This window comes from Scatophagus argus, chromosome 5, assembly GCF_020382885.2.
Source record: "Scatophagus argus isolate fScaArg1 chromosome 5, fScaArg1.pri, whole genome shotgun sequence".
NCBI lineage: Eukaryota > Metazoa > Chordata > Actinopteri > Scatophagidae > Scatophagus > Scatophagus argus.
The window spans coordinates 19,040,014-19,059,851 of record NC_058497.1 but is presented as its reverse complement, the minus strand read 5'-3'; the positions used below and the strand labels follow the sequence as shown (position 1 = coordinate 19,059,851).

General features: G+C 39.2%; 1 protein-coding gene across 3 annotated transcripts in view; it reads left to right on the top strand.

Moving 5' to 3' along the window:
* The first annotated feature begins 4,744 nt into the window (after positions 1–4,744).
* Positions 4,745–19,838, top strand: part of lrfn1 (leucine rich repeat and fibronectin type III domain containing 1) — a 149,514-nt gene continuing 134,420 nt past the window's right edge. For all 3 annotated transcript variants that reach the window (XM_046389431.1, XM_046389433.1, XM_046389430.1), the window contains exon 1: positions 4,745–5,502. The gene's annotated coding sequence lies outside the window, so the exon portion shown is untranslated. The remainder of the gene's footprint in view (positions 5,503–19,838) is intronic.

The window sequence follows — 19,838 nt, the reverse complement described above, 5'->3', positions numbered from 1 at the left end:
TTCCCACATTGAGCCCAAGAATGATTATCAGGGTGAGAGGTGGATGCAAATGCTACCTGTTCTTATTAAAAAGGGGAAAAATTTGCTGTGGGATAAATACTCTTTCATGCATAGAAATCATGATTACATGCTCTCATTAGTTTGGTTTAATATCAGGGAAAGATGCAAATAGCTATGTTGCACAGCCAGTAGTAAATGAATGTCTTATGTTCTGATTATACACCATTCAGCTGCTTTGTTTTCTGCTTACATCATATAACCATCTGTGGTTTTTCCTATGAGATTAACGTGCACGCAGCCAGTGCCAGCAGTCTTCATTAGTTCTGAAGTAAAGGATCAAATGTGGCCTTCATGAAGTAGGAGCAGCAGGTGAAGCAGCTGTACTATCAGCATGCTAATGATGAAGCCCAGACATTAATGGACCTTATTTTGCTCAAAATCAAAACACTTCTAAATTTAGTCACCCTTAGTCCAGAAGTTTAATCTCTCTCTCTTTTTTTAAACTTAGCTTCTGATTTTTGAGTGAAGAACCAGATCCTTAAAGAACATCTTTTTAATATACCTCCTGCTGTGCATATTGTAAAGAGATCGGGGTGTAGAAACTGTAATCTTCCATTTCAGCAGTTCAGTGACAACATTACCACAGCAAACTCACACTGGTGAATCTTAATTAGCAAAAAGAATGATGTGAGAAGAAAAGTGATTTTTCTGGAGTCTGACATTAAATCAGTTGCAGAGACAAATATCAAGAAGCTCTGAAAAGCTCTGCAGAGGGGAATCAATCCTGAGTGAAGAAAAATCTAAGATGAGCAGAGGTAAAGCTCAAAATGGATGTCAGTGCACCTAGTCAAGGGAAAAATGTTTATAGTTCAGTAAATCAAGGAAAAATCAAGATACACAGTATGTGCAGACTTTCAGTTCACTGTCTCAGAAAGAGATTGGAAAATTCTTGGCTAATTATATCTGTTATATTGAACAAGTGCAAGGAATAAAATATGCATTTTATTTTACATTAAAACATCAAAAGTACACAATACATGTTTTTTGTGACAGACAAGTAACAGATGTGTTTGAATGTACAAATAAAATTAACAAATATGTGACAAAAGCACAAAGTGCACAAAGCATTTCATGCTAGACAGACTTTGACTTGACTGATTATCTACAACTTATTCAAAGATTAGCTGCAGAATTTTCCTGTGTGGTGGAGTCATTTACTGCTGTGTGTGAGAAGCATTTTGTATTAATGAAAACACACAAGAGGGACCACAGGCTAATTGTTGTATGCATGAAGTAATAATCACAAAAGACAGCCGTCTCACTGTTAATGGGAAAGCATGGAGAATGGATCGCAGGTTGTCCTCTGAACCACCGCAATGCTGTTTTCTCCTTGAGATGGGCGATTTGACATGCAGGATGCAAATCATCCATGACAAGTAGTCATTCACTAATGAAGCTGCTGTAATTTGAATAGCAGCTCCAAGGTTGCATCAAAGCCTTCATTGAAAATGCAAAGTCATGACCTCTGACCTTTGTATACTTAATTAAGTCACTATAAAAACTATATAATAAGATTTACTGTAAGTGTTAGCAATTAAATATACGATTATTCAGCTAACTAATGCACATGTTGGTTATTTGTTTTAACAAAACAGAACATAAAGATTAATTTCATGGCATACTATGTTTCCATGAGTGAAAATGCTGTATTGCACCAAGCACAGCAGGTGGCTGTAAAGAGCTTCAGTGTGTTTTACCCAGGCTGCTCTCAGGCCTGTGTGTTCTCTGTGTGCGGTGTATTGAGATGGTGGGATTGAGTGTAGCTGCTGCAGCTGGCACCATCATGTTGCTCGTCATGCAGGTATTACAGGTCTTGGGGGAAAAAAAAAGAGGACTTTTTCTTTGCCTGGATCATCGGGCCCAGAGGGACAGCATACTCAGGCAAAGGAGAAAGCTGATTGGCTACACATACTTAGTGTGTTTGTGCCTGTTTGGACTCCTTTTTCCCTTCCTTCCATTGAGGGAAGAGATTTTCCTCTGAGCCTAATCTCTACAGTTGAGCATCGTGGGGGTGGAGAATAAGCTTGGGATGTTTATAACACCTGGGGACAATTACTCTTCCAAATAATATGCTGGTCATAATCTAACAAAAGGGCCAAAAAGGGGCTCAACTTGGCACAGACTTGCCTTGTTTGAGACAGAAAAGATGCCCAGTGACCGAGTCTCTTTGTAGGTATATGCTTTAGGCTGTATGTAAACCCATGTACACCGTGAACTCAATAACCATGCAATGCACTATGTATCTAGGTCATTAATTCACGAGAAGGGGGTATGAAACTGATTTCAAATTCTTGAAGGATGCATGCAGTCAGACATGATTCTTCTTATCCGCCCAGAGAGGAGGGATACATATCTGTGACAGAGGAAACACTGGTGCTGAGATGGAGAGGGAGAGTTATTTTTGGTCAGTAAATGAACCCAGCTGCATTTCAACCTTGAACATGAATAGGAACATTCTTGCCTATCTCAAGCTGAACCTTTTCAAAAAGGGTACTTCTTGTCAAAACCAAGTAAGTAATTCCTGAGTTATTAAAGTTTCAGTTCTTAAAAGTCTCACAATTCCCCCTTAGGAGGTACATTGTCACACAGTGACACGCTTACGTTTGATGTTTGTTTCCCTGGAAGCAAGCCTTTGACAACACAATATTTCCTTTCCCTCCTATTTAAAATCCAGATGCACTTCTGTTCTCTCTGGCATGCAGGAACTCATATGACGTCTGTGCTGCAGAAAAGCATCTAATTTGGAGCTGCTCCTATTTTTCCCGCACAATATTGTGCTGCCTCTGTTTTTCACTCTTCTCTGTGCTGACAGGTTTTTGATGGAATAATGGGGGTGCTGGGCATGCTACAACTAAGCCAATGGATACTACATAGATTGATAGGGTTGCAGAGTACGGTAAATGGCACACAAAAGCCCATATCATATGCTTTAGTCCATGAAGTTACATTGTCCGCAACTGCAACTTGCTGTGACCAGAGCAGTACAATGAAAAAGCACAAATGAGAAAAGGAATGTGGACACCCTGCTGTTACTTTAAGAGTCGTTCCTCAAAATCAGCACCTTTTGAATCCAGCGATGTTTTTGGGCCCTTTAACATTCTGCTATGTAGAGCAGTGAAACATGCTAGCGGAGCACAACACCTAAATTATCTGGACTCACAAAGATGACAACTTATATTAGTGTGTGTTAGCATCAGACAGAGTATCTTCTTGCAAAAGAATTTCCCATGTTATGCAAGTGAAGAATGTTCGTTTGATAACGTGCCTTTTTACTTCATTAATGTGACTGTATTTCTTTGGTTACCTTGCTGAGTCTCATTGTTTTAATAAAACATTATTAGACTGGCTTTATTTTCACATCCCATTCATCCACTGGTTACATCCCATTTGGTTGAGACAGCAGACTTTATACAAATATATCACAAGAACAGATAGCAGTCATGAAACAGAAATCATTTACATAAATGTATTAATCCTCATTCTTTTCTAAGGAAAATAATAACTAAATGCACTTTCCTTAGTGAAGTTATTTTTACTAACTATAATAGGCTGGGCGTTTTACAATACACATTTTGACTTGTCATAATATGAAAAGCACAAGGGCTTCTAATAACGCTGAGGATGACTCTGGTCTATTCAAGTGTCCCAATAAACCATGACAGTGTGACAGTGAGCCAGCATGCATAATCCAGTACAATGAAACCAAAGCAGAAAAATGGAATTCCGCCATCATTAAATTTATCATGCTTTTCTTAGTGTGACATGTAAAAATGTCCTCCAAAAAAATTCTAAAAAACTGTATACCTTTCTATTCATAATTAAATTGAGTAACTGTAACTTAAATTCATTCTGCAGTTTAAACGGCATGCATGTATTCAAGTATAAATGTGAGTTACTCTTCATGTTTATCTTTACAATATTTACTGCCTAATTGACCATTTTGACTATCTTTATAGTGAAATGTAAATTATGACACTATATGGCCTCTATATGTATCTTGATTTGTTTGATACAACATACTTGAAAAAATACACACATTAAAAAGACACACACACACACACCAAAAACATAAGACAAGCATTGCAGGTCTTATTCATTCTTGACAGTATTTACAAATTTGCTGTAGCATGTACTACATTAATCCATCGTAATCTCATGCAGGCAGGTGCTGTAAAAACAAGTGAGGATCTGCAGTGGCTGTCTGGCTTGAAAGTTTGAATTTGGTGATGATACCTTAAATTAGTTAATTAATTAATTATTAGTTAATTAATTAAATGGCCCAGCTTTTGCTTGTGTCTTTCACATAGCCTAATCACTCTTTTCTACAGTGAAGATTTTGCATCGATGACTATACAATATTCACATTACAATGCTTTTTTTTTTCTTCTCAAAGATACCCAAGACCAGCAATTTGAAGACAGTTCTGGTCTTTCCTATATTCTTGAAAGAAATTTAAAAAATATTCACTTTATGTTTATGTTGTTTCATGAGTAGCAAGTGACATGCCATATTATTCATTTTGGAGGCTGCAAGAAAAAGAAGACTTTTATTTTATAAAAATACAATAAAAACTACTTAGATTATATTAATTCAAAAAATAGATAATTAAAAGAATGCATTATGTTTTAAAATTTCAGGTTAGCTGCTGCCTGATGCTTGACAAGGATGAGCAAGAATCATCTCATCACTTCCGTCTGCCATCTTTGCCTGGAGGAAACAAAAGTCCAAAACCTTCTTCTTTATTTATCCCAGGAAATATTCTTGTACCAACTCGGGTCGGGGGGCAGGGGGGAGTCACCCTTTAAGATGTCTGCCAAAAAAACGGCATCTGGGGATGTTTTGAATCCGCCAGCTTCGCCAGCTAGCTTTGTGTCTTCAACTAACTGCTGATGAGCACTTCAGAAGTAACGTTACGTAATATAAAAATAGTGACTAAGCTAAGCTACCTGTGGGTGTGTGTGTGTGTGTGTGTGTGAGACAGAGAGGGACCGCAGAGAGTCCTCGCGACCCACAACCGAAATGTTTATTCTTAATTAAAGGGAAGCAACAAGAAACACAACCGGGCACCTGCTAGCCGCGTACAGGAGGATGAGGACGTTAGCATGGCCGACCCTGGAGCTCTGACATTGGAGGCCCTCAAAGTTTGGACCGGCTTTACGTGGCAGAGGACAAAAGAGATCCCCCCCTGTTCGAGTAACAGCTGCAAAGGTTGTTCATCCCTGAGGTATAATGGACTGCATTGTCGGATAAATGGCACACTTTTATAGCCACGCACTGTGCAGAATACAGGAACACAACAGCAAAGCCGAACGGCACATAATGGACAATTTCTGTAATAAGACACTGAAGAAGGTGTGCTGCTAACATGATGAAATGAACAGAAGCGCACTCACAACCTCCTGACCCCCTCTGGCAGTATCTGTGAAGAATTCAAAGGACAAAGTAAGCATTTCTTCTTAAAGTACGTCTTGCTTTGCTGTGCTGTAATGAACATTAACTTGACAGCATGCTGTTTTTATTCTCAGTGTTTTCAAGTGCAGTGTGTGTGTGTGTGTGGCATTTTCATCTCTTGGGTTGGGTTTTGATCAGCATCACAGTTGTGGTTATTGATTGTTGAGCCTGGTCACCTTTGGGATTATGTGTAGTATGTCTGGGTTACGGATTGCTGTTTAGAATTGACAGCATATCTACCTTTATACTTTGAGCTTTGTGTTTTCATGTACAGCTTTTATTTACTGAACTTACTTAAGCGCTTTTGCCTTATTCAAAGCTGCACTGACATCCAAATATGCAGAAAATGCTCTGTTCTCAGTACGCTGGTGTTATGAAATCGCATTCCTCTCAGCAGCACACATGATTGTTTCAAATACACGCCGCCGTCAGCAGTGCTTTTAAATGTAGATTGACTAATTTAACTGTCTGCCTGTTCGGTGCCTGTGGTAGCTCTAGGCATGGTTATTACCTCAAAGTAGGCGCCGTTCTGTTAGGCGCCTCATCGTGAGTGACGCATGAGTGACACGTCTTGGGGAGTGAGCATGACCAACTGCAGTGCTAGAATGGTGGGCCTGATAATGCATTTCCTGCCTCAAAGCAAATGCTGCTTTACATTCAACCATATTGCAGCCTACCACCTGACAGGTCTAGCGTGTCACTTTGTTTTCTTTCAGTGATTGATGTATTTATGCATCGCACATGAAACTTAGCGGCATGGATAGTTTTTTGTTTTTTTTTTACATCTCAGTTGATATATTTCTAAAGCTCACTCAATCAAGCATTTCAAAGCAAACAAAAAAAGAGAAAAGTCAAAATACCAGCATGAAAAGTAAACTGATTTATGAGAGAAATTTGCTGACTCAACTGTTCTCAATTTCACTCAAGCGAAATGCACTGGCACAGTATGGCTCAGTAAACTTTGTAGATAGACAGCAGATGGTCCTATAGTTATACTGAAACAGGATTTTGAATATAGTTTTTCTTAACTCTTTTTCATCTTTGCTGAAATGGCTCAGCTATGTTTGCAAACTACAGCAATACAGCCGTCAAATACAACAATGCAGATATCGTCTCTAAATTTGGCAGCATGAATATGTAGATCTGAGTATCTCCAGTTAATTACATTCACTCACCATAGTATGTGTGAAATGGTTTTCATTAAATACGTCATTAGACACAATCACGTATTTGATGAAAACCGGTGGAAGTGCAGAATTGTGTCTTAATTCACTCATTCTCTGTTCCCCACATACCAGACTCTCGCTAATTTACAGTATAGTGAGTAGTAATTTGAGATCCTGGACGCTTAGCTTCATCATCATCACTTTGTGTCATCACTGACAGGTGTAGTGTTGCATGACTGATTTTCACATCTATCAAAGGTGAAGCTCTGAAATGAATAGATATGGAATACGGGAAATGAAAACCGCTTCTCATCAACTACTTACTACTCTTATTTGAAATTGTCTGATCCATTGGAATCATATACATCCGGTATCTCTTTCTTGATTGTTGCCAATAGCGTCAGACTCATGTGTCCACACAGCTGGTGTCTTGCAACAAGTAATCATGGAAGAGCGGAAGAACCAGTCCAAAGCAAAAATGATAAATGATACTCTCAGGTACTACTGATGTTACAGGCAGCAATTGGGCCACAGCCCACCTGTGTTCTGCTGAGACTCAGAGTTAACGAAAACATTGCACTGACACTGAAAACAGAAAATTGATCAGGAATCAATAGAATTAGTCAGGCAAGCAGAATCGATAACGACACTGGAATCAATATAATCTTGTTAATTCCCTTCCCTAGGCAGGAAGTCGTGATCCCCACAGAGGTCAGGGTCTCCCAAGAAGTCTCTCAGGTGACATGTGAAATGTCTTCAAAAATGTATGACCAAGTCCAGTTGCCTTTACTCAACTCTACGTGGCTCCCACCCCGCTTCTGATTTCGGTTGTTGTCTACTAATAAATCTTTCCGAAAGAATGACACGGTTCTGAAGTTTTAGGTCGATAGGCCTTTTTCTCTAGAAACATTTCGACACGCCTCAGTGGGGAAAAACAGGTGTAAGTAATTCGGTTAATGATGACTGAATTCCATTTAGCTGTTTTGTTTTCCAGGTCCCGCTGCTACACTGTAACAAGTGGATCATTAGTTTGGATTTTATAGCTCTGCGTGCATGTATTACATCACACTTATGTAGTTGCAAAGCAAAAGCTGTGAACATAAATTCAGTCTCCATAAGTCACCAGCCACCTGTTAAATCAACTTAAGATATGAGTAATAGACCAAACAAGTTGAATAGAGTAAACGCAGAACAACATAGAAGCCAGGCTAAATGAATGGCTTCGCAGTAATTGTTCTGTTTATGCGTGTGGGTGGAAACTGTGGCCATCTTAAGACTGCGGAGTAATTTCAGGACAGGAACTGAAGAATGCAATAATAAAAGTTTGAAGGCCATTAAAATAATAATAAAAAAGACTTGGTGAACTGTGAAGACTGACTGTTTCACCAAAGGGAGCTCTGTGGGAGAGCGAAAAAGCATTGGTTTTTGTTAATCTTGGAATTACAGATACATCAATAATATGGGACCTTGGTGTACATGCAGGCTCATAGGGGTGCAGCATATTATTTACTGTATGTATAATTAGGCAAGAGCATCCTATGATTTATATTTCAGAAGTATTTGGGTTCTGTGCAGCATTCATTTGGAAGCTGGTAAAGAGTCCGCAGGATTTGGTTAATTTAATCAGTTTGATTTGAGTCTAGTCAGAATCTGTCAGCCATGTTTTAACCAAATTGCACATTTTTGATGATTCACAGCCCCCAGTGCGTATGACAATAAAATATAAATAAAGTTTAGAGTCGTTGAATTTTACGAGTTCCCTCGGATGCTGATGAAGTTTCATTCAGTTTTTTTTTTTACATTTAACATGTACAGTGAAGCGTCCGGTCAGTGTTGACATTTAGACAGTCAGAGACAAAAATGTGGCTGAAACCTGCATTAAACATACCAAGTTATACTCGTCTTTATTTATGAAGCACATAATGGAAGGCTTAAGGGCTGTGACGCCCCTGCATCTTTCCTTCATATCTTTTCTAACGTCCTCATAAGAGACAAAAAAAAAAAAAAAAACACAGTTAATGTTAAGTGTCAGAGCATAATTTGGGGTATATTGATAATAACTATTGCAATTTGCTTGTGGATGGAACAAATGTTTTACTTCTTTAACCCTGCAGCACAGACTTGGCCAAAGCTGCATAATGACTTGCTGACCATGAGATAAAATCATAAAGTGACCTTTCAGAGGATAAAGTAACTACACTGAGCAATGAGCATGTGGAAAGGAACGCAGCATGAAGTACTGTGGTTTTTATTGGAATCAAGAACATGGACGTGTTAAATTGAAAAGAACAAATTGGTCCAGGTTTTTGAAGAGGAGACTGAACTTTAACAAGAATAAAACAATCCCTCCGGGAATAAAAAGAATAACATGTACACCGTAGTAAGAAAACGGCACCACATCTTTGTTATTTAATAACCTACCAGTTTTTAATTTTAGATTTCCATATTCGATTGTGCTCTGCGCTGCTTTGTGCAGAATTGGAAAACAGCTCATGACATACTTTGTGATTCCTTGGCGTAATAAAAAATTGGGAGCTGCACATTAGGCAATGCCAGGAGGGGTGGAAATAGACAAATTGTACAGTGGCTCTGCGGAGTAGATGTAGCAAAGCATATAAAGGCAGATTTGGTCACATTATGGCTTGGCATAATGACACGTCTCTGGCACATGGCAAGTCCAGCCCAGCTGCCAATTTATTGGTCCTGTGGTCAGGCAGGACCGGTGGCAGCACCCGCTCTTGGCACAAAGGATGTTCTATTGTGTTCTACCTATTAGGTGAGCACAGGAGAGAACTGTGCATTTATGTAGGCTGTTAGGGATTTGACTTGGTGTGGTGTATCACAGGTCTGCTTTACACCTCCACCTGGTCACAAAATGAATCCTGCAGCAGCAGAGCCATGGGGATTTTTTTTTTGTTGTTAATACAGGCCAAGTAAAAAGAGGCTATATGTCAAAGTGATCAGTATTACCAAAGTGACGGTTTTCTAGACGGCAGACTATTTCTCTCAGCATGTGTGTTTTATATTTCCGTGTGTGCTTATGATTTTTCTGAGTCGAGACTATTTTTCAAATGTGTAGAAAATATCAAATCCATCTCATTGAGCTGTACCGGCTTCCACGTTAGACAGACTATCATCTGGCTTGTGAGCAAACTACATTTAAACACTGCATCTAGACCCTGAAAGATCAGTTAAAGGATAACACTTGAATACGTGATATTATAGCATGTGGAGTTAACATAAGCTCTTTGTAGAGGGTGTTTTGTTGTGTTTGATTTGGTCCCACAGTATAGCCTGTAGTGTTTGACATTCTGAGGATACTATAACACTTCTGTTCAAAGACACCTGAGAAATTGTTCCTGTATCCAACTCCGGTATTCTCTCCTTGTGTTGAGTAAACATCAGTATTTGATTATCATATTGCCGAATAAACTACTTCCTGGCTGCTCAGCTGTTATCCAAAAGTCCTAAATCACATTGCAGCCTTATGGGGTACAAGACTTTTATCATCCCTGTTATTTTTGCATGTTGAATTGCCTTTGTAATAAAAGCAACACAGCTGTTTTTTTCTTCACAGCAGTCAACTGTGCCCAAATGTAGGACAGCTCGTTCAGCAATATTCAGTCAAGAAATACAGCAATATAATGATTAGTTCTAAACTTGAGTTAAAAAATTCAATTCACTTAAAAACCACACTTCTGCTTCAAATGGAGTGCCAGGGGAAAGGACGAGAAGGTGTTGAGAGAAAATTTGCCCATAGTCTACTTACTAGGTGAGCATAAAAGATACGATATCCAATATAAAGCTGTCTTGAGAAATCCTCTACCTGCTCAGAGATCTGAAAATTAGTTTGCATGTTCTACCAAATCATAGCGAGACACGCTGCTACACACAGCGTGTTGGGCATCCTGCCCCTGAGCCAGGAATCAGCAAATTGTATGTCTCTCTAGTAGCCAACCAGCTGCCAAGAAATGGTGTGCTGAACCTGTTTTCTCATGTTTGACAAGGAAGCTGAAAGACCTGCATTTGTGTTGAGAAAATCAAATGAGTGCTTCAGATAAGCGCAGATATGATGGTTTGTGAGTTTCAGGGGCTTAAAATTAGGGTTCTCACCAGTAACCTTTGATTGAAGGGCAAAAATACGTACAGACTGTGGCTGGTTTGCAGTCTTTTCGAAGGTTCCAGCCGCTCTGAACTTGCGTTGCGTTTGGGGTTTTTTCAAACTCCTGAACTGAATGAACTGAAAGAAACTATGTTGGTGTGTTTTTGGTGTCATTTACAGGCACGATGCTTCTGTTTTCTACTTACTGTGCTGTGTTCATGTTTCACTGAGGGTGGGGGTTCAGCTCCTCGTCTGTAAACACAAAGTCATGTCCAAGAGGCCCTCTGAGATGGCTAAGTCAGCCTAAAGGAATTCACAGCTAGAGCAACATTCAAAGACTTTGTAATTTAAAGCTCATGTGTGAAGTATTTTTAGTTTATGAGGAGATTAAATATTTATTTTTTTTATTGTAATGAAGTGCTTTCTTTGATTAAAGAAAAATAGTGCAATGTTGTGTTGCATGTAATTTATGAATATTCATTAAAGTTGGGTATTTTCTTTTCTGAACCGTTGAAATTGAATTCCTCCACTACATGATTAAACTCACTGATGGAAAATATTCTTAAATCGTAAAACGCAGTATTTAGAAAAACTGAAAACAGATTCACAGGGTCCTGTTACTGTCAATATCAGTTGTTTTGCATTCACGTGATGTGGGACAAACACACTACTAATTACTAAGATGTTAATGAGATGAGAGTGACAGGAAAGAGCTGGGATTGTGCGTAAGAAGCTGAGCTGCGGTTGTGCAGTGTGTTGTGACTGCAGTAAACTTTGTATGTAAATGAGACGTAGATGCGTTTCTTGTTTCCTCTAATGTAATGCATTACAGCGGAATACGGTTCATTGCACTGAAAATCAATGGCTCATTTGTTTGAAGATTATTTTATGTTTTATATATTTATCATACTGTGAAGTCGCATCAGAAAGATATTTTTATTAATATTGTGATATTGATTTTGCTCGCATTATCCAGTTCTACTCAACTTATTGCACGGCACCAACAGAAACAAACAGGATACGGACAACTTTCTCAGTCTTTCAGTTTATTGTGTGTGTGTGTGTGTAAGGTGTGAGAGAGACACAAGTTTTGTTCACTTTGGTATATCAAAGCTGATGAAAGCCTGCTGTTGGCTGAATTAAACAAGTCATGTGGAATTATGTAGGATATTGGAGCCTTAGTTTATTCTTTAATCTTTATTCTTGAGATGAGAGTGACAGATGAACAACAACAAATGAACAAAGTAGCAGACATGATTCATGTGACTGGGAGAGAGAAAGAGCTTTCTGATGGCATCAATGTTGTATCCTTGTGGTCCAACAGAATTGAATCAGAGTTTTTTTTTTTTTTTTTGTATCTACAAATTTTGTCACAACCTTTGAACAGTAAATGGGTAGAAATGTGTGTGTGTGTGAAATGTGTGTGTGTGTACAAGCTAGCATGCATGACGGGCTCTGCAGAGGATTGGTCAAAGGTTGTGGTAAGTATTATACAAGGCCATAATGTTGGATGTGTGGTCTCGTATGTTTTCACAGTCTTATACTTAAACAAGTTTAATGACAAACTGTGACTTTCTTGACCTGCAAAATTGTCTTTTAAATTGACAAAAGGCCTCTGCGTGACTCACAGCACCATTCAAACAGGATTAAAAAAAAATTATTTGTCACATGCTCTTAGCTGCCATTCGTATTATTTTTTTTTCCCCCTATTAAACGGCCCCACGGTGGTGTGCTGAAATGGGAGGAATAAAAACACAAGTCAAATCTGATAAAAACCAAACAAAAGGTTTTGGTGAATAAGTTTTAAAATCCAAAGGTCAAACTTCTTCTACCATCGCAAGTAACACATAAATGGGAAACACTGCAAGTTACTAGATTCAGTGCTAATATATTTGATATTTCCTTGTGCATCTTTGATTTATACCGTATGTATTTATGGCTTTAATAAGGGATCAAACCAATGGACCCTTTCAACTGTCCAATTGAGTTAACGCTGGCTCTTGTGCTGTTTCTCTTGGAGCTCCAGACTGCAGATAATTGCGAGGGCAGGGTGTTTTCAGATAAACGGTAACAGTTTAATGGGATAGTGGCAGTGTGACTCAATATTTAGCTGCCTCAGGGCAGGTTTGGTGCTTATCTCTGACCTCCTTTATGTGGAATTTACATGTTGTATTCAGGGCTGAAAATGTCATCTACTTGTCACTGTGGCTGGTGGATCCCAACATCTACCAGCCATTTTTTTTTGTTTGTTTTCTTTACCAGCCACTTTCTTGTTTTAACATAATGTAATTGCATGTGAAAATCTACAGTGCTCAGGCTGTTTTATTTCATGAGGTAAACTCATGAGGAAAATACTGACGCTCCGTCTCTTAGTCGTACAAACACACAGTTGTGAACTGATGATGTGATTGCGTGGGTGTTACTAAACGGTATGCTCATCCTCTTCAGTGAGGCCGTCTTCAGGCTGGCTTGTGCCTTCGTGGCAGACGTGACACTTCACTGAGAGACTAGATGATCATTGTCTTGTTTTAAAATGATGTGAACATGAGGAGCGCCATCCGTGCCCATATATGGCCCGGACTGACAGGTTTCCACAGAGGTTGCCGCTGGAAGTGTGAAAACATGTTCTCGCGCAAAGCAATTATCGAGTTAGTGAACGTTGTTTCCTGTTGGTGTTTATCAACAAATAGTTGCTTTTTTTTTTTTTCTTTTCTTTTTTTAGACACAAAATCACAGAACGCAGCCTTGGAAGTGACTGGCAAGCAGACAAGACACGGTCATACCAAGTAATGCACCGACCAGCTGAGCAAGACAAACGGATCAGAGAGAGTTGATCAACTTAACATTCATGTCATTTGCTGGCATAAAACATGGAGAGGAGAGAACACAAGTTTACGTGATTGCTGGGGCCAACATTTCACTCTGATAGTGGGGTCTTTTTTTTTTCATCCTCTCTTCAAAGTTGTAAACACTGGCACCTGCTTTGACAGGATGGGGAGGCGGGGCCCTTGTGCTTAGTGTGCGTCCACCTGGCTCTGCTCCTCATTAAAGTGTCCAAGTGAAACAAGCACACTCGCAAGGCAGCGTGCATTGTTATCTGTCACAAACTGTCACACTAACTTTATTTTATATGCCGCTGTCGCCGTTAAGTTAACCTGCATACCTTTGATGTTTTATTTCAGCTTTAATACGTTTATTTTGCATGATTGTGTTAAAAATTTGCCACTGTGCAGCATTTTTCATCTATTTTTACACTATACATCTGAACATTAGGGACTTATGAAAAATTTATGATTGGCAAGAGTTTGGCCTAATTGGAAGAAATGAGCCTAAATTGTATGGTAATACTCATTTCAAAATTGTTATAACACTGAATCCATTCTTAAATTGTTTCAGTTAAATGATTAAACAAGATTGAAACTGAAGAATATAATACTGTGTTAATTTTTCAAGAAACAATTCAAAGCACAAATGGCAATTCAAAATGGTGCGTGTGTGTGTGTGTGTGTGTGTGTGTGTGTGGTGTGATACCCAAAACTTTGCATGCTGTGATGACAACTCGATGAGTTACAAACTGATTACATCTACTGAGAAACTTAGTGATGCATGAACCCAACCCACAGTTTATCTGATAAGATTAAATTTTAACGCAGCAGTTTCATTTCTGGATCTTCAAGCTTTTGATTTGCATCTGCCTTTGAAATCCATCCTTTAATAACAACTTGGTGTCATTCAGGACAAGAACATTTATAAAGTTGCCGTTTTGAGATGGGTGAACTACATAAAGAAATGCTTATTTCTCACCAAAAACTGCATAACTCCATACATCTGCCACTGGACAACTGCTATAGAATTGTTACATTCAGGCACCAGGTACCCAGCAATTTCTGAGATAGACCCCAGTCTGACACTCCGTTGTGACAAACCAGATGCATTACGTTGTATTGGTCAATTTCCGACGATGATGGTGTGTAGCTGTTATTCAGTACATCACTGTGTACGCTGTTAACCAGGAGGTAGTGGCAGCCTCATTAAAACTGAGCTTTAATTAATGATCTTGTCTGTTTATTACAAGTGTCATGATGTGCACGAGTGCAACCCCTGCACATTCACACATTGTCAAGAAGACAATGCACCCTAATGGCTATCTTTGGTTATGATCTAGAAATCAAGACAGCGTTTAATTCATCAGGAAGGGTAGGTTAAACTTAGAAGCTGCCGCAGAGTCTAATTCTCTTTACAGAAATACTGACAGCTTGCCCGAGTGTCTGGTCACTTTCATTATAATAGACAGCAGAGAAGATTTGGTTTCTGCTGCAGTCACCAGGCAGCTGCAATCAGGAGCACAGCTCTCTCACGCTCTTACCCAGTAATTAGAAACAGGGAGAATGGAGAGAAAAGCTTGCATTTAACCTTCACATCCCCTTGTTTTATTAGGAGTGAATTTCCACGTCTTGTTTTGGTAATCCTCCCACACAACCAATGGCTTGCTTGATGCAATTTCCCTGATGTGGTCAAGGTCCTGCTTATAAATATAAAAAATATATTTGCTATCATGGCTTGTTATTTTTGGCATTTTGAAAATAATTACATCTCTCATATTACAGGTCTGCATTTGCACGCTTTGTAAAATCTTTTTCCACTTACGCTTATCAGAAGGGCTTTGCCATTCAGGATAATCAGTTGCGAGGTGTTTGCGCCTTATCCACACCACAGCTAATTTTGTATGCCAAGTGGGACGCTTGGCTTGCTGCCCTTCACTGTGTGCGCTGAGGGAATCCCAAATTCCAGTCGTAAAAGCACAGGAAGCTGTGACCTCTTTTGAAAGACTATGAATCATCCTGTTATCTCCATCTCCTCAGCAGCAGGGACTCTCATCCCAACGTATCAATGTCGAGTCAGGGCTTGGTAAATGAAGTGGGAAGGCAGTAGTAATGACATTGCAATGGCACTCTCAGTCAGACATGCAAACAATATCACGGTATGTGCCAAACTCAGAGGAAAGTTCTTGCAGGAGGGAACTTAATTCGTTGAGAAGGTAGGATGTTGGAAGGATGTGTTCTGTAATACTGTTTTCAGCAGTGCAGTCCCATACTTGTGTAATGAAGCTCACACAGTCATTAGCATGCATGCGTCTATGTGTGTCTCGTCAAATTACCTCTTGGCCTTGCCGCTGCGACTCAAAATAACCAGCCCTTCAAGTCAGCTGATTAAATGCAGCAAATCCCTGCTTTGGCTGATTTTCTCTTAATTGTTGATGAAACCGCAAGCCAAGTTCACACTCAAAATATCACGTTTTGTACTCCCATTTAGTATGCATTACGTTCAACCTCACCAGGGATCTCATGTCTCTAGAAACTCTTAGGCTCAAATGGAAATTTTGAAAGACGGTTACTGCTATATAAGGTGAACCGTTTTTTAGGGCAACGGCTCACTTCCATTCGTTTGAGTTACCGTAGCCTCACTGCAGCCTCATGCAGGGATTTGACTGTTTCACTTTGATTGGTTTTATTCTTTCTGGCATGCACATTAGGTCTGTATCTGTCCCCCACACTCCTCTGGATAGAATATGATTTAGACCACTGCATGTCTCGGATTTGCCAACAGTTGCTGGCAAAATGCATCATTTGAGGCGTGGGTTGTAGAGTTTGCAAAAACCATTTGTTTTGTTTTTTTCTTTTAGATTTCTTTATTCTCTTTATTTCTTCATAACATAAATCCTGTTGTCCATTTATGCATGTGAGTGAGAGCTCACAAACGCTGAGGACACTTGATTCATTAAAAGAGGAGTTTCTAATCTGGGCACGGGAACAGAACGAGTTTCAAAGGTCACTTCCCTGTCTCAGATAGACGTAATTGATATGTCACTCCTGTCTGTTTTTTCGGGACTGGGACCAGAATTTATACAAGTATTTGACCCTACATTAGTCCCGAATCCTCTAGTATGAAATTACTCATGTGACAATGCAACTGTTTTCTGACCAAGTACAAGTACTTACATTTGGGTACTTGCTGATGCCGAGTATATGAGTACCCTCACTGTCACTTGACAAAGTAAATTGATTATGTAAAACAGGGGTCAACAACTACATTTGTCCAAGGGTCTGAATTTTTCAAAGCAGACAGTGTGGGCTCTGGACTTTCAAATGCAAATAAATAATAATAATGTTTAATATTTTCACTTTTTTTTGCAAATGAATATGTTTATTAACCTATACCAGTATGAACAGACTCCTGAAAATTTTCAGTATGATAACCTCACACATAACTAGAAAAGAAAATCCCCACCAGTGAGACAGTCTGCACTCAATACAAAACTAACAGTTCGACAGTTCAAAATAAACCGCAGTGACACCTCTCACGTCTAATAGACAAGCTTAGTGATTCTCTTATGACTCCGGAGTTACATCTTGTAGTCCGGCCAATGCGCTGCTGTCAGCTCCAGGGAATGGCCAGCCTGGGAGCTTGGCAGTTTGATGTTGGGTCCATGGAGTTTAGAGGCTTGGAGTTGGACAATAATCTGATTCTGTAGAATGGGTTAACTATGAATTAGAGACATTATGGCTCTTTGCCAGGGGCTTGCAAGCTAACTGAGGAACTGGGCCTCTTGTACTGGTGGATGAGAGACTGTAGCATGTGGTACATGCTATTCCAGCCGATCTGCTTGCCTTGCTGGAGTCTTGGTGATATAGTGTGGTTTGCAGTTTGCTGTACTTTTGTCACCATCGCTCCCAACTGCTGACACTGCTCCTCTTCCTCTGGCTCAGCTCAACTGACAAGAAGTTAACGTCACACTGCTGTGAAGTGATATCCATTGGTATCAGAGCAGTTTTATGATTACAAGTACATGAGCATACTAACAGATTGTCATCCAGTACTAGTATTGTGCATTCCTACATGAAATTATATTGCCAACCTATAAATAAGGCCCTGTAACAATTTCTGTTTGATGGTTATGTAGTGCTAAATTGTTGCACAAGTGAACAGGAAGGTATCTACATTGGAACTTTATTACCCAGTGAACATTAATAGCGATTGGCTTTTTCAAACGTGTTTGTTTATTTTTGGTTTTCATTCTAAAAGCTCAGAATGAGACAACATTATATCACAAATTCATGGTCAGAAATGTGTCACCAACAAGCCATTTGCAGGTATAAATAATTGTGTTCATGAAGGAGACCATAAATTATGGGCAGTGTTCACATGTGACATAATGCCAAATTGAATTTTTCAGCCAAAAAAAAAACAAACAAAAAAAAAAAACAGGTTTCAGGTGGCTCTCTGCCAAAACACTAAGTATATCTTGCTTGTGCCAAATTACAATGTTATCCGTGCTGGATATGATATGGCTTATGCTGTGTAAAGATGGCTAAATAATGGCGGTTATAGATGAAACAGAAGATTTTGGATTAAGGGTGTGTTGAGTAATGTACTGTAAAATCTAAAATATCACTTCTGTGCAAACCCCCCCTTTCCAGAAGATGTGTTCGGATAGATTTTCAACTGTTAATGACTGTGACATTTCTAAATGTCTTGTAAAATAGGGCACATTGCCTGTCTTTGAAAGGGGAGATGGGACACCTGGTGGTCCAGAGCTGGCCAGGGGCCCAAGAGATGGAGAAAAGGCTAACCTTTTAAAATGAAATGAGATTAGGTCATTCATCCTTGTCTCAGTATTTCCATTGTACTGTTTTGTGCAGGGAGGAGATGAAATCAGAGCAATCTGAGGGCCTCTAACACAAAACTTAAACTCTAAAATTAGGTTTTTTTGCTGCCCATTTACAATATGTATAGCACACATATGGAGAGTGTAGCAGAATATTGGAAAAAGACTTGCATAACAGTTTCCCACGGCGTGGTGCTCTTTCAGAGCATGAGTTTGGTCCAGCCATCTCCCACAGTGCAAGGTCAATCCTCAGTTAGCCTATTGATTCTGTGAAGTCATTGTATGGTGAAAAATATCTAGAAGGCCTTCCGGACTTTCCTGTAAGACCTCTGTCAGATTAGAGCGATGCGCTTTATTGTTGCGTGTAATTAACATTTTCACCTTGCTGTTTACTGTGGTGTGTGAATATAGTTCAGATTGCTCCACGTATGTGATAATTAAGAAATCTACCTCATTTTAGTGCAGAAGCACCAGAACCATTTTGTGTTCCCTTGGAAGACTTGCTATTCATGTTTCTTTACTTTGATCAGCTTGCTGTCAGTGGGAAATATCTCATAATGGGATGCTGCTAATCCTTCAGAATCAGTGTAGTGATTAGTATTCTCCAGAAGTGAATATTCATAGTATTTAAATTCACAACACTGTGCTCAAATAAAGCACCTGACACCAGGACAGAACTAGACTGCAAATTTATGATATTTTCTTTTTTTTTTTTTTTCCCCAGTCCTGGCTTGCACTGAATTTCCACACTTGACACCTGCTGACTGCTGGAATAAATTATCACCTGACTAAATATCCCACAGGCAGTCTGAAGTCAGCGATGAGCTAATTCTGTGTGAGGCTTAAAATATTACCTGAAGAATAATGCCAACATGTAACACACAGATATATCTGATCCTTTTTCGTGTCATTTTGCAGTAATTTTTCCACATCTCATTAATAAAATTTTGATCATTATGGTCACCGTGGTTGCAGATTCTAGATTTCTATATTGCCCTTATTAATCACTTTTTTACTGTGCAAAATCATCTCAGAAGTAGTAATTCAGAGTTCAGTATCCAGGGTAAATTGTTGCATGAGAGGGAACCAAATATAGCATGTACATTAGTATGATAAGCTAAAATTAAACGATATTTAAACTTTGTATATTGTGCTGAGTAATTGTCTTGTAAATCACAAGTCAGTCTCAAGTCTTTTCACTCTAATGTTAAGTCAGGACAAACAAGTCTCAAGTCGAGTCTCAGGTCCTAAACTTTGAGCGTGAAGTCCTAAACAAGTCATAACTTGCTCTCCATCAAATGCAATGCCATTTCAACAAACAACTTGTAGATTTCAGAGTTTAAGGGGTGTACCTGAATGCACCATGAAGTCCCTGTGTGTTTATCAAACTATG